We start from the raw sequence: 5,000 nt of genomic DNA, 5'->3' as shown, positions 1-5,000 counted from the left end.
GCGGGCTGTACCAGTTACGAGCTAGAGACGCGACCGCGTTGCTCTCTGTACGAATGCCGATGCTGAGCGGTCAGCTAGGAGGCGCTCCATCCATGTCGGTACCGGTGAGCGTTGCACTCGCAGTCGCAAGAACGTACGGCAAGTATATTACCTGGAAGAGTCAATGACAGTCCACGCCCCCCTGCGTGGGAAGAGTCTTTCTAGGCCATGACCCACCGGAAGGGCGCAGCGTCCCCCACCCCAGACATGTGACGTCACACCATCGGTATTGACGACTAGACTGATTCCTTATAATCATTTGCCATACACCGGTGGAAGCTGCCGAGACGAGTAACTACATAGCGGGCTCGCCGTGTCACTAATGTACAGAGATACAACAGTTTCGACTGGAACCGGATTAAACGTATACACGGCGCTGATTAGTAATAGATAGAGCCATCAGAATACAGATAATGTATACAACTGTCCGTATACATGCTGAAAGACTCTGCTCACAATCACAACCACACGTCAGCCACACACCCTTATCACGCACTACTCTCTGCCTGTAACACGCACACAGACAATATGTAAGCACCAGCATGGAACAACACCCAGTGCATCCTCTCCGCCACATTAGACAATCCACACTGTCATAACCAGACTGGGAGGTCCACTCAGAAAACAGAATATCCCACCCACCCGACAACCACCATTGCTCAGCCAAGCCACCAACACCCACACATGTCCTACACAGGGGTGCACCCAACATCACAATACTGCCTCCTCTCACAGCACACAAACAATGGCAGGAATGAAAGACACAGGTCTGCCACAAGCATGGAATGAGAGCGCCGCCTGTCATGAGCCAAAGGTGCATCCTGACGTGGCAAATCAGATGATGCCGCAGGCATCCACTTACTATAATCACAATCAACAAACCGGCCGCCCCGCCCCGCCCCCCATTAAACCTTTCCTTACAACAATGTGTACCTTAACCTAACCTATATCGTACCGTAACCTAACCTATATCGTACCGTAACCTAACCTATGTCGTACCGTAACCTAACCTATGTCGTACCGTAACCTAACCTATGTCGTACCGTAACCTAACCTATGTCGTACCGTAACCTAACCTATGTCGTACCGTAACCTAACCTATGTCGTACCTTAACCTAACCTATGTCGTACCTTAACCTAACCTATGTCGTACCTTAACCTAACCTATGTCGTACCTTAACCTAACCTATGTCGTACCTTAACCTAACCTATGTCGTACCTTAACCTAACCTATGTCGTACCTTAACCTAACCTATGTCGTACCTTAACCTAACCTATGTCGTACCTTAACCTAACCTATGTCGTACCTTAACCTAACCTATGTCGTACCTTAACCTAACCTATGTCGTACCTTAACCTAACCTATGTCGTACCTTAACCTAACCTATGTCGTACCTTAACCTAACCTATGTCGTACCTTAACCTAACCTATGTCGTACCTTAACCTAACCTATGTCGTACCTTAACCTAACCTATGTCGTACCTTAACCTAACCTATGTCGTACCTTAACCTAACCTATGTCGTACCTTAACCTAACCTATGTCGTACCTTAACCTAACCTATGTCGTACCTTAACCTAACCTATGTCGTACCTTAACCTAACCTATGTCGTACCTTAACCTAACCTATGTCGTACCTTAACCTAACCTATGTCGTACCTTAACCTAACCTATGTCGTACCTTAACCTAACCTATGTCGTACCTTAACCTAACCTATGTCGTACCTTAACCTAACCTATGTCGTACCTTAACCTAACCTGTATTGCGCCTTAACCTAACCTGTATTGCGCCTTAACCTAACCTGTATTGCGCCTTAACGTAACCTGTATTGCGCCTTAACGTAACCTGTATTGCGCCTTAACGTAACCTGTATTGCGCCTTAACGTAACCTGTATTGCGCCTTAACGTAACCTGTATTGCGCCTTAACGTAACCTGTATTGCGCCTTAACGTAACCTGTATTGCGCCTTAACGTAACCTGTATTGCGCCTTAACGTAACCTGTATTGCGCCTTAACGTAACCTGTATTGCGCCTTAACGTAACCTGTATTGCGCCTTAACGTAACCTGTATTGCGCCTTAACGTAACCTGTATTGCGCCTTAACGTAACCTGTATTGCGCCTTAACGTAACCTGTATTGCGCCTTAACGTAACCTGTATTGCGCCTTAACGTAACCTGTATTGCGCCTTAACGTAACCTGTATTGCGCCTTAACGTAACCTGCATTGCGCCTTAACGTAACCTGCATTGCGCCTTAACGTAACCTGTATTGCGCCTTAACGTAACCTGTATTGCGCCTTAACGTAACCTGTATTGCGCCTTAACGTAACCTGTATTGCGCCTTAACGTAACCTGTATTGCGCCTTAACGTAACCGATATTGCGCCTTAACGTAACCTATATTGCGCCGTAACGTAACCTATATTGCGCCGTAACGTAACCCACATTGCCCCTTAACGTAACCCACATTGCCCCTTAACGTAACCCACATTGCCCCTTAACGTAACCCAACACACGTTGGGCCTTAACCCAACACACGTTGGGCCTTAACCCAACACACGTTGGGCCTTAACCCAACACACGTTGGGCCTTAACCCAACACACGTTGGGCCTTAACCCAACACACGTTGGGCCTTAACCCAACACACGTTGGGCCTTAACCCAACACACGTTGGGCCTTAACCCAACACACGTTGGGCCTTAACCTGCTCTGTAATTGTCATACGACGCGTTAAATTAGTGTAGTGTTGCCTAACTGCAACCCCCGCAATATAGTTTGCTACTCGCACTGCCCGGTCCCCAGTGTATCGCTTCATGTTAAACACCTTGCAGCTATACACTGTAATGTGGATGGCAGCAGGACGTACATGCTCAATGCCCTTTGCAGTTGTTCATTGGCATTTGCAGTTGTTCATTGGCATTCGCATGTGCGAAGCACTTAGCCTACGCTGTGGTACGGCCTGTGTCAACTGTCCGCTGATGTTGTACGTCCAAATCACACACTGTACTGCACATTGGTCCTCATGTACTGAATGATACATCGTGGTACATGTGACCGTACAACGACTGCGCCAACAACGGCGAACCATGCGGTCCAAATGTTGTGCACTCAGCTACGTGTCGTCTCCCTATAAGAGCTGGATTGCAGTGTGGTATGCCCTGGATGGCGATCAGCATGAGCCGTCTGTTGATGTAGTGGCGCGTGTTGTCAGACGTAGTCGTCTCTTCTCACACACCGTGATAGCATGGTGCACTGCGTTCCACATCTGCGACATGCGACAGAGGCCGGTTGACAGTCGTTCGCGCAATGGACATCGCATACGTACGGGGGCCACCTTCCACGTGTTCGCGAAGCGTGCACATGTTGTTGCGTGTATGTGGGCAGACATAGTGTGTCGTGACACCTGACACAGGCATGCAACAATCGTTGAATTTGCAAATGGCGATGGACGCCTACGTTTGCTGGTGACGTTATGCAAATGAACAACTGGTAAACCGTTGTGGTGCGGTTGTTCTCGCTAGAGGTGAATCAGTGATGGCGACGATCGGTTGAGCTACCAACCGGTTGTTCCAGCGATACCCACCATGCCCACGAACGTGAATGGCATCTGGGTGTGAAGCGATACGCGGCGGTGGCTGGGTGGGACCGTCCCCGGCCGGTGAGGGGGGGCCTCCCGGCGTGCTGGCCGCGCGGTGCGTGGGCGCACGCGCTACAGCCGGCTGGTGGGGGCGGCCAGTGGCAGGCGCGCCGGCCGACGGAGGCGGCAGGCGGCGCAGCTGCGCGCCGGCGCACCCTGCACGCGGCGCCGTGCGGCCAAAGTAGGTCCTCGCGGGCCCGGTGCGAAGCGCGGTGGACATCTGCAGTGTGCTGGTCCGATTGAGGACTGTGTGCGCTGAGGATGCGCCGCCGCCCGGCGCTCGGCGCCGCGACGCCGTCTGCTGCTCGGTCGCCTCTGCGGTTCTCGCAGGTGGTTTGTATCGCAGCTGTGCGGACGTGTTGGCGCGTGCGCTGTGCTGGGAGAGTTCGCTTCGGCACCCAAGTGGGGCTTTTGTCCTTCTGTGGCGCTGGCGTTGGAGCTGCCGGTCACCGTAGGTGGCGCGTGTTGTCTCCCGCCGGCAATGCCACGACAGCACGCTCCCGGGCCTCTGTCGGCAGCGGCAAGCTCAGTTGGGAGCACGGGTGGTCGCACCTAAAGCGTCTACTCGCCAAACTCCGGGCGATTGCGCCTCTCTCGAACCCGACCAAGTACTTAGGACGGCGCTGCGCGCCGCCGGGACCTGAGAGGGTTTCGAGGTGTATTGTGCAGGGGAGCTCAGCCTCCTCCTGTTTGCAGAATAATTGAGCGGACGCTTGCGTGTTCGCGCGGGCCCCCGGGACACACTCCCGGGCGGCCGGCTGCTCAGCTCTAGTTGACGCAGCTCCCTGGTTGATCCTGCCAGTAGTCATATGCTTGTCTCAAAGATTAAGCCATGCATGTCTCAGTACAAGCCGCATTAAGGTGAAACCGCGAATGGCTCATTAAATCAGTTATGGTTCCTTAGATCGTACCCACGTTACTTGGATAACTGTGGTAATTCTAGAGCTAATACATGCAAACAGAGTCCCGACCAGAGATGGAAGGGACGCTTTTATTAGATCAAAACCAATCGGTCGGCTCGTCCGGTCCGTTTGCCTTGGTGACTCTGAATAACTTTGGGCTGATCGCACGGTCCTCGTACCGGCGACGCATCTTTCAAATGTCTGCCTTATCAACTGTCGATGGTAGGTTCTGCGCCTACCATGGTTGTAACGGGTAACGGGGAATCAGGGTTCGATTCCGGAGAGGGAGCCTGAGAAACGGCTACCACATCCAAGGAAGGCAGCAGGCGCGCAAATTACCCACTCCCGGCACGGGGAGGTAGTGACGAAAAATAACGATACGGGACTCATCCGAGGCCCCGTAATCGGAATGAGTACACTTT

General features: G+C 52.2%; 1 non-coding gene across 1 annotated transcript in view; it reads left to right on the top strand.

Moving 5' to 3' along the window:
• The first annotated feature begins 4,458 nt into the window (after positions 1-4,458).
• The window catches only part of LOC124593044, a 1,910-nt gene continuing 1,368 nt past the window's right edge, over positions 4,459-5,000 (top strand). Inside the window, exon 1 of the ribosomal RNA XR_006977795.1 lies at positions 4,459-5,000. This exon is cut by the window's right edge and continues 1,368 nt beyond it. This is a non-coding gene — a ribosomal RNA (small subunit ribosomal RNA).

Source organism: Schistocerca americana, unplaced genomic scaffold, assembly GCF_021461395.2.
Source record: "Schistocerca americana isolate TAMUIC-IGC-003095 unplaced genomic scaffold, iqSchAmer2.1 HiC_scaffold_97, whole genome shotgun sequence".
Classification (NCBI taxonomy): Eukaryota; Metazoa; Arthropoda; class Insecta; order Orthoptera; family Acrididae; genus Schistocerca; species Schistocerca americana.
This window is presented reverse-complemented; position numbering and strand designations above follow the sequence as displayed.